Genomic DNA, 10,646 nt, shown 5'->3' on the forward strand with positions numbered 1-10,646 from the left:
GGGGTGTCCCTGCGCTCCTGGGCCCGGGCCCTCTGCCCCGTCTGTCCCGGGCGGCCGGTGCCCAGGGGGGTCGGGGACTGCTGGCCTCGGCCCGCCGGGGCCGGTGCCCTGTGTCCGTGGGGCGGCTCCTGCTGGGGTCTCCTGCTGCTGCCTTCCTGGGCGGGCGAGTGGTTGTCTCTGTGGACCGGTCGGGATCTGTTGCCTGCGGGGGGGCTGGTGGCCTGGGTCTCGGGACCGCTGGCCTGACTCTGGCCTCTGTTCAAGTGAGGTGGCATCTGCATGATCACTCTGCATGGTCACTCCTTCCTGAACGTCTCCACACAGTCTTTGCGTCGCCGTGTGGCCGAGTTCTCCAACACATCCACACAGGTTTCTCTGCGCGTGTTCTTGAATACAGCAGTTTCACTTATATCTATTATCATATTTTTTTTCTTTTTTTTATTATTTCTGTTCTTATTATTATTATTACTCTTACTCTTATTATTATTATTGTTACTATTATCAACTAGTTGTGTAATGACCTACTGGCTAGGATGATCTTAGCTATATATGTTGTAAGTAGTATGGATTACATGGTCTTCTGTATGATGTTTCAAGTCCCCACCCGCACTCCCCACACCCTTTCTGTCCCTCTCTCTCCCCTCCCTCTTCTCTCTACTTTCTTTTCTCTCTCTCTCTCTCTGTCCCCTCCGGTCGAGTCCAGCATTAAGAGTCTGATTTAATAAAGTTTTTCATGTCATCAAGAGGGACTTTATACATGTAGTATAAATCCCTGCTTGATAGAGTAAAATTGCCCAGCACCAGTCGGCAGCCAGACAATCATTCTGTTTGCAACGATGCTGGACAAGACAGGTTAAAAAAAAATAAAATAAAATAAATAAATAAATAAATAAATTTATAGATGGAGTTTGATTACATTTTCAGGAAATCTCTGAAGTGGAATAGAGGAACAAGTGATTAAATTTTAGGTGTGATCCGGATCACTGTCTGGATCCAGGAATTGTTTTTAGGATTCTTTACAGGCGCAAACATCCGGGAACATCGGTGAACTTCATCACATCCGGGTCTTTCACCGGGAAAAACTACAGGTTGCTAACGTAGCATCATTGGATTTTCAGCGTCGCTCCTCAGATTTTTCTCTGATTTTCGTCGTTTCCTGTAAATATGCTGAAAAGTTGTTGTGGTTGGCTGCCATAAACATGGCTGTTCCACAGACAACAAGACGGCGTTCTTCCAACGACCGAAAGGCAAAAAGCCCAGAAAGACGTGAAAGCTGGCTAGCAGCTACCGAGTGTGTTAATGCTGACGATCCTTCGAGCCCTGTGTTCAGGTCATTTAGTGACTGCTGAGTAAAACTTTTTTATGATTTTACTGTTTAAAACTTCTGTTGGGGGTTTCTGTGAAGTTCTCCATGTTTCTTGTTAGCAGCTCCTTCAGTGTGACGGTGGACAGACATCAGGACGTCCGCTCAGTCCTACGGCCGCGAGCTTCGCCTCAGACACTGAGGGCATTGATATACCGGGATGACTTTATGGATCATTTTCTATCAGAAACCCACGAAGGAAACTTAAAACCACAGAAACAAGCTGCACATGTCAACACGGACGCTGGTATGATGCAGGGTTTGCTGTCCGTGGTCACATGACCACCGGGTGGTGATGTAGGTCTGTACCTGCCGGTGGGGAGATGAGGATCATTTTACCTTCAGAGCTTCTAACTCTAAACTAATGACCACAATCACTGGTACATAAAATGAGTTGGTGGAGGTCTGTGCTCTCTGAGTGATTTGTTGGTTGTATTGATATATAACTTTATTATGTGAGTTAAAAGGGAAAATAAAAATTTCTTTTCTCTCATTGTTTGTTTCTCATGATGAAATGGATTATTATTGAACTCAGTGGTTTTAGCTTCATGGTATGACTCAGTGGGAATCGGGAGCAGGTGTTTGCTGGTATGAACTTCTGCTCATTCTCTGTGATTGACTCACTGACTTCTGACTCACTTAAACTGGAGCTACTAAAAAGAATTAAGTTAACCATCACTACCCAAGAGTGGTGAGCCCATGGGTTGTAGACTGGTTCAGTTAACAATTCCTTTACTTTATTTTCTGTTTTGGCCTATTTTGTTGTTTCTCTTAAAAGAGTAAGAGAGTACAGAGCAGAAGAGACAGCGGATTTGTGCTGGAGGTCTCACCTGTGTCTGCAGTGTTGGGATGAAGCAGTGTCTTTGTGTAGGTGACAAACTACGGCTGTCGGTTCAGGTTTGGCGGCAGGCTGCTGGAGAAAGATGTGTGCATCTCGCCATCACCTTTGATTTTCCCCCTGTCGACTTCTCTTACATTGACTGGTCCCAGCATGGCAGGAATGTTTATCTGCACTGACATGGAAACAAAAGAAGATGAAATGAGAGGACTGCAGATAAATAAAATGTGTGAAAGAAAAGATTCTTTGCGAGTAATAGTCTGGGAATTTTGACACCTGTAGTCTTTCATTTCCGGAAACATTAAGAAATTAAAGATTTTGTTTCTCCAGTTTTGAGATATTTTTAATCATCCAACCAAGCTGTACTCTGAGATCTCTCCAGCCAGACAAAGACAGTCTGTTTACTCTTGTCGTATCTCTTCAGGATTCAAGATCTTTATTGTCATTATACAGCACAACAAAATTTTGAGGAGTCTCTCAGATTAAGCACACATAAATAAGAAAATAGAAAATATTTAAGGCACTCATAAGTAAAACATAAAGATAGGGGTTGGGTTGGTCCATGTGTGTGAGTCCTGTAGATAGTATGTAAGTGCTGGACTACAGGGAGCTGCTGCTTCCACAGCTCTGGGGAAGAACTGTCTCTGAGCCTGTCTGTGGTGGTTTTAATGCTCCTGTCCAGCTTTCCTGATGGAGGTGGTACAAACAGGGCGTTGCCTGGGTGGGCGGGCAACTGGACTGGATTTCTGGACTCAGGCGGTGTAGATGGAGTCCAGGTCTGGTAGACGGCGGCCCACAATCTCCTGAGCTGTCCTCACCAGCCGGGCTAAGCTCTTCTGGTCCTGTGCAGCTGCCGTACCGTCACACTGAGACACAGGATGCTCTCCATGGAGGTTCTGTAGAAGTTCACCAGCAGCTGAGAAGAGAGTCCCGTCGCTTCACCTTCCTGAGGAAGAAGAGCCGTTGTTGGGCTTCTTCACCAGGTGGGAAGTGTTCACAGTCCAGGAGAGGTCAGAGGAAATGTGGATGTCCAGGAACTTCATGCTGTCCACTCGCTCCACTGCCTCTCCGTGGATGCAGAGAGGAGCGTGCTCAGTCTTTCTGGACCTCCTGGAATCTACTAGGACCTCCCTGGTCTTCTTCATGTTAAGTACCAGATTGTTCTTGGAATACCATTTTATGAGACTCTGGACCTCTTCTCTGTTGTGGTCTCATCATTGTTGGATATGAGACCCACCACGGTGGGATAGTCTGCAGACTTCCCAGCCATGGTGGTGGGTGGATGGCAGAGCAGTCCAGGGTGAAGAGGGCGGGGCTGAACACACAACCCTGCGGTGTTCCAGTGGTGAGGATCAGTGATGAAGATGCTGACTTCCCTATCCTCACCACCTGGGCCTGTTGGTGAGGAAGTCCCTGATCCAGGTGCAGAGTGATGCTGGCAGACCAGGTTGTGGAGCTTCAGGACCAGCAGGTCCAGAAGATCAGTGTTAAAGGCTGAGCTGAAGTCCACAAACTGAAGAAGGTAGGGGAATTACACATTTGTTAAGTTTAACTTTATCTCTTGTAACATTTGTTTAGTTAGAAAACAGGACATGTTTAGCTGTTGAAATGTATAATTAGACATAATGAGACACAGATGCAACGTACGTTGACATGTGGCTAATATATGCTAACACCTGAGTGCTGCTTGGACTTGGCTGCATCTTACTCATCTAGTTTAAGGCTAATCTCAGTTTTACCCCTTTTTAAAAATTTATTCATGACATTGATTACCTGTGCAGATAAGGAATGGATGGACTAAGTGATAGAAAATGAAATAACCACTGAATATATAGCTAATATTGGCCAAACTTCAGTTGGGAAATGTCAAAACTTCATGGAACTAAAATAATGCAGGATATTTAGTCTTGGTCTAAAGATTTATTCATAAAGTTGAGGGACAGCCACACAGCAGGCAGCAAGGGACTCCAGTCAGGAGACACTGCAGAGACCACCACCTCAGAGGTTTATCACAGCACCTGTGCAGCGCTGCAGCAACGCATGGCCTGGTTTAGACACAAGATATATTATCCACAGAATTAAGAAACCGTTGAGTAAATGTTTTAATTGAAGTTAACATCGACCTTTAGCTGCGAATGATTGTACCACATCATTATTCTTCTACTGACAGCGTTCATTTACGCTATCTGTTATTTCAGGTGAGCATTTTTAGATCTACAGATGACATGTTTTTCATTGTTTTCTCCACACTATTTTCCCTGGACTATTTAAAGAAAGGACCAATTTGAGACCCCGCTTAGGTTTGACAAACAATAGGCCCGGCAGCAGCATGACCCATGTCCAGTTTTGCCTTTTGCAGACAGCCTGAGAAAAACTCACTGAGGAGCTCATGCTTCTACAGGCGGCTTGGAAATAACATTCCTCAGGATGTGGCTATAATGAGGTATGATACCTCATGTCAAACTACTAAAGTTGCATTTATGTGTAGTTAAAAAAATCTCTGAGTAAATCTTCACCGGTGTTACTGGCATCCACAGACAGACCTTCTCTGTGAGGTCGAGGCAGCGTTGGCGCTGCCGAGCTGTGGCTAAAACGTTGTCTTTGTTTTTCAAATGTGTTTAAACTGATTTTGTTCTTACTGATGTAGGTACGTTTGAGATTGTTGAAAGCAAACAGCTGAAGATTGTTTTTAATGTAAATGGAAACAGGAGGATCAGAGGAAACTCATCATTCTACCACCTGAGGACGGGGGATACACTGGGAGCAGTAGTATGAAGACCTTGGGAAAGTCTTGTTTGTATATTATGCCCATCCAGCACACGCTGGACACGGCGTGCCCCTGCAGCTCCTCGGGCTCCCGTCCAGGAGTGTAACATCCATAACGGCAGTGAAAACCTGTTGATTTCCTCTTTTTCAGGGAAATGTGTTGTGTAGGATCACTGTGCACATCTCTTCTGTTCATAGGGGCAGCATCCTCAGCAGAAAATTCCTCCTTTCCCCTCAGCCTCCGCTAGTTCTGCAGGATGCCAAGACGTTCCCAGACCAGCTGAGAGATGTACACTGTGTACAGGGTCTGTCAATAGACCTACAAAATTCTTATCTCAGTTGATTTTATCAATGCTTTTGTCATGTTTGAACGATTGTCTCACACTCCTCAGGTTTTCTGCCAGATAGATACACAAACTTTCTCCACTGCCAAAGGTTGTCTTGTACATGTTGGATTTCAAAGAGATTTGATTGGAATTCCTAAATACCTGCAACTTTTACGGGTTTCGACAGAAATGCAGCCAGAAGTTTTGGAGAGTAAGGCGAGCACACCACAGTAGACATTATAAGGTAACTATATATTATATGAGTGGCTTAATTTGAAAACCTAAACTTTTAATAAATACTCAGTAAAAGATAGTAAAAGAGGCTCTATATCTTCTAGCTCTATAGCCTCGATATTTTTGGTTTTTGTTGTCATGGGTTGCCTGCCCATTGTGTGGGCAGCTCTTTTCAAAAGGTGACATCTGTACACATGCTAGTTTTTGTAGGGTCAGGTTAACAAAATCCAAATTTCTCTAGTAGGGGGCTTTTCACTGCATTTTATACATAACTAAATACTTTTTTTTACCAGTAACTCAGCTGAAGAAGAACTTTGTACTATGAATGGGCTTGCTGCACATCTCCATCTGTGAGCTTTAATTGAGTCTGTGTTATAATTAATGCTTTTAAATGGCTGTTTAGTGTATCAGACATCCTGATGGCACTTCAGAAGAGGGTGGATGACGTTTAACGTCTCAGTTAGAAGGTAGGAGCTGTTTCAAAGGCGATGAGGCAGTGGATCAGATGAAGAAAGGCCTCACCAAAGAATCTCCTCAGTGAACACTGAATAGATGAAGGTGCACTACGAACAGGATTCCTCACTGGTGTGTGTTACACTAAGCACATCTCATCAGAGTGTTGATCTGTGTGATGTATTGCATTTAACAAAGTGTTTTATAATTTATACAAAAAATGGTGCATGGAAGACATTTTATATTTAAGGTATTAGTATTTATTTACCCTCTAAATAGTTTGTAATTTTCTCACAAAAGGACCTGTGGAGAGATTCTGGCCACAAGTTTGGTCCAAGGAGGTCCTGCACCAAACAGTGCTACAGCTTCTTGTGCCATGGGGAGATGAGCATTGATGGTGGGCCCGAGGAGGTGACATCTCAGGATATGAAAAACCTGAAGGCTGAAGTTCTGGTACTGACGGTAGTCATTATACTAGTTCTGATAATATTTACAGCACACAGTAACACAGTGACATGGCTGCTGTGTTACTTGTTAATACTAATACACTAAGATTAGGGTATCGTAATCAACCAGCTTCATGAATCCAGCAGGTGCCTCTCAGCCTCCCTGTCACTGTATCCCCCCGTCCTCTTCTCTCAGTACTCTGACCAGCACTGTTCTTACAATCCAGATGGTACGAAGGACATTTTCTCCTCATCACTGCAACCTACTGCAGCTCAGCACTGGAAACCACAGGCTTATGTTCCGTGTTACCATGAAATAGTGTGTATCATTTATTCATTGTCCTACATGTTGTTAGCATATTTCTGCTACATCTGACATTTTCTGTTATCTTCACGATTTGTTATGTACCGGTGTTAATGATGATTTTACACTTAGGTGCAAAATGCAGACGATGAAAGACTGATGGGACGTCATTGTGGCTTGTGGTTGGCAAGGACCAATAACTGTTTGCAAGGAAAAAGCTGTCGCAGAGCATGCTCACTTTTAAAGTAACTTTGTCACATGATCCAGTTATATCCATTTTACTCTGAATACATACAGTATTCCTGTCTTACTGTCTTATTAGGGCCATAGGTTTGCATTCAGTTGTGAGGTTGATCCTGATCCTGACTCAGCTTCGTGAGGGATTCAAACTGTAAGGGGTAACAAATTTTGGCACAACACTAGCAACTGTGTCCAGAGCTTTTTGTTCCTGGCCACATTAAAACAGTAAGCAGTGTTTACAACAAATATTCCCTTACTTTGATTCTGCCTGTCTGTTTTAATAAATGTATGCAGGATTTAGCAAAATTCTGATACATCATTAGCCTTGTGTTGTATGGGCAATGATGCACAGACCGTCAACAGTATAGTCGGAGAGAACAGTTGGACATTACAATTTAGCCAAAATATGACTTAGATTATTATGCTGTGAGGCTAATAATATGTGATATGATTTGCACTATTTAATTGTACTTGGTGCGGCCGCTTAATTGTTCATTTTAGGATTCATCATGTAGTTTTAAAGTTTTAATGTTTTTATGTTTCAAGTTGATGCAGACTTCGTAGTTGATGCTTTTTCTCCAAACTTAAGTGAGGAAGGATCTGTCAGACGTCGGCAAGAACTGAAAGTTCTCAAATTTCTGCAGGACTTTCTGCAGATTCTGGGAGACAGAGGACAGAAACAGATGAAGACTAATGGGAAAAAAGTACAAGATTGACTCGTGGTTGGTTGCAGTCTTGCAATGATGTAGGAATCTTACCACCACATGGTGGTTGAGAGGGAACAGAGGCCTAATGTATATCTTTCAAGTTATTAGTTGATCTACGGTCCTTCCCTCACCTGGAGGCTTGAGCTTTGGCTAAAGAACAACGAATACACAATGAAGCTAGTCTTATGCATCCACATTCACTTTTAAGTTCAGAAATCAATAAAGGATCAAAGCAGAGCTTTTGCTTAACTGTTTTGAGGAGTCTGTACCAAGCAGCAACCTTCGGAGGTAAAATGTGAAGCCTCCAAAACACAGCAAATCCCCATAGACTCCCATATTAAAAAGACCAACTTCACAGCAGAAATAAACATGTTTAAAACCTGGTACAAAAATCCATTTTAGGATTAAAAGGTCAAGTTTACCTTCATGACAACTGTGAGGGGGGGGATTTTTGTCTAACTCATCCATTTGGATGTTATTTAATCTTGAAATTCGGGGCGTGTCCTTTTGATTGACAGGTATCTTGTGCAGCACAACCACAGTTTTTAGTCAAAATTCTCTGGTTGATGGGTTAAGCATCCTTCCTGTTTGCCAGAGCTGCTCAGGGGTTCTGTTTCCTTGCTTTCTTCCATTCTGATGGGATGGTGGCATCCAGGTCTTTCGGAAGTTTGAGAAGGAACATCAGGTGGACAGCAAACAGATCCTCTGTAAAAGAAAAGTTTACAAACTAGTTGAAGAAATAAAACCAATTACGAATAAAATATCGATGCCTTTGTTTTTTCCAGGGTTTTACTTTTATTATAGTTCTAATAACGCCTTTTAAATGCGTTTGACATTTGTTAACTTATTTAAGTACTGAAACGGATCAAGGAGTACTACCTCCCTTGTTTGCCCCTCACTAGTCATAAGATCTTACCGCAGGAGGATAGTTAGGCAGGTCATCCATCTCCAGCAAGTGGAGTTCGTTGTAGTACACAGAGTAAACATGGTTGTAAAAAGCTAAGCTAACTCTTCCTGGATTAGTCATCAACTGCACCAAGACTCAAGCAATTCATTCATTTCACGGCAACATGCTAATTTAATTTTCATAACTGCATAAGCACATCTTATCAGGTTGTGGTTAGTGTCGACATGCCACAGTGAGATGGGTCCTCTGACAGAATAAGTGCACAATGCAGCCAAGTCCACTCAGTCTGGAAAGAATTCCAAGCGAGTCCACGTGATGCATTGATGCAGTAAGTCTTCTCCATTGGACATATACACCCATCGACCTCAACCTTCCTTTCACCATTTGATAGCCTGCTGTTGAAATTTCATTCTGTAAGAGCTGGATGGCATTGTCCAGCTTTTCATCCGGCATCGTCCAGCTCTTTGTCCGCCATCGTCCAGCTCTTCGTCCGGCGTTTTTCAGCTCTTTGTCCGGCCTCGTTCAGCTCTTCATCCGGCCTCGTCCGGCTCTTCATCCGGCATCGTCCAGCTCTTTGTTCGGCATATTTCAGCTCTTCGTCTGGCCTCATCCAGCTCTTTGTCTGGCATCGTCCAGCTCTTCGTTTGGCATCGTTCAGCTTTTCATCCGGCATCGTCCACCTCTTCGTCCGGCCTCGTCCAGCTCTTCATCCGGCATCATTCAGCTCTTCGTTTGGCCTTGTCCAGCTCTTCGTCCGGCATCGTTCAGCTCTTCATTCGGCTGCGTCCAGCTCTTTGTCCGGCATCGTCCAGCTTTTCGTCCGGCATCGTCCAGCTCTTTGTCCGGCATCGTCCAGCTTTTCGTCCGGCATCATCCAGCTCTTCGTCCGGCCTCGTCCAGCTCTCCAGCTCTTCATCCAGCATGGATATTTACATGCCTCGACAGTGCTTCCCAGAGGTACAGCTCCTGCCTGCATGTAAACAGTAGAAAGTCCATGTCCAGACGTTGTTGTGAATGGCCAGACTCTAATTTCCTGATCAGCCTGGAACTTATTTGCTGTCTGAGAACATGCTGTTGACAGGAAAATCACATTAATTTTCCTGTGCTTGGGTGTACTTAAAAAAGTTATATATAATTTAAGGAGCTAACTTCATTAATATTAAACCTGACATACAGACAGTTAAGGAAATCAGTAATCAAATTTATTCAAAATGAACAGACTTCTTACAGATGTTAATAGTAGTGCAGGACTTGGTCCATCATCTTACAGGATCAGCTGTTCAGTGCCGTCCTCATCTGTATCTAAAGAATTGCCAACAAATGGTTATGTTGGAAACGGAACTGAGACAAAAATCACTCTTAGAGACACAGTTAGTCTTGGGATTTTGACAGCTACAATTAGTAATGATATCTACAGCAACTTCTAGTCACAAATGTCACAAAAAATTAAAGAAAGGGGTAAAACAGAGATTAGCCTTAAACTAGTAAAATGCAGCCAAGTCCAAGCAGTACTCAGGTGTTAGCATATATTAGGGGGCGGCATGGCTCAGTGGGTAGAGTGGTCGTCCTGCAGCCGAAGAGTTGCCGGTTCGAGCCCGGCCCAGAGAGCTGATGTCGAGGTGTCCCTGAGCAAGACACCGAACCCCAAATTGCTCCTGATGGGTAGTGGTTGAGCCCCTTGCATGGCAGCTTCCCCCATCAGTGTGTGAATGTGTGTATGAATGGGTGAATGCGAAGTACATGTAAAGTGCTTTGGATAAAAGCGCTATATAAGTACAGGCCATTTATTAGCCACATGTCAATGTACGCTACAAGCCGTGTGCCGTGAGTTGCATCTGTGTCTCATGGCTAATTATACATTTTGACAGCTAAATTTTTGTTGTAACTGAAAACATGTCCTGTTCTCTAATTAAACAAATGTTACAAGAGATAAAGTTAAACTTAAAGAATGTATATATCCCCTACCCTCCTTGTCCTCGTCTTCTTCTTCTACTTTTTTTTTTTACCCACGTCTCATCCTCACTCTTCTTCTGTTTTTACTCAACGGCCCTTCCTGATGTAT

At 43.5% G+C, this 10,646-nt stretch overlaps 1 long non-coding RNA gene across 1 annotated transcript; it reads left to right on the forward strand.

The window, feature by feature from the left end:
- Positions 1-773: 773 nt before the first annotated feature.
- Positions 774-10,258, forward strand: LOC121628859. Its single transcript, XR_006008288.1, has 3 exons — positions 774-784; positions 2,838-2,841; positions 10,118-10,258. It is a non-coding gene; the product is annotated as an uncharacterized LOC121628859 (long non-coding RNA).
- The last annotated feature ends 388 nt before the right edge of the window (positions 10,259-10,646 follow it).

Source organism: Melanotaenia boesemani, chromosome 18 (assembly GCF_017639745.1).
Source record: "Melanotaenia boesemani isolate fMelBoe1 chromosome 18, fMelBoe1.pri, whole genome shotgun sequence".
In the NCBI taxonomy this organism is placed as follows: Eukaryota; Metazoa; Chordata; class Actinopteri; order Atheriniformes; family Melanotaeniidae; genus Melanotaenia; species Melanotaenia boesemani.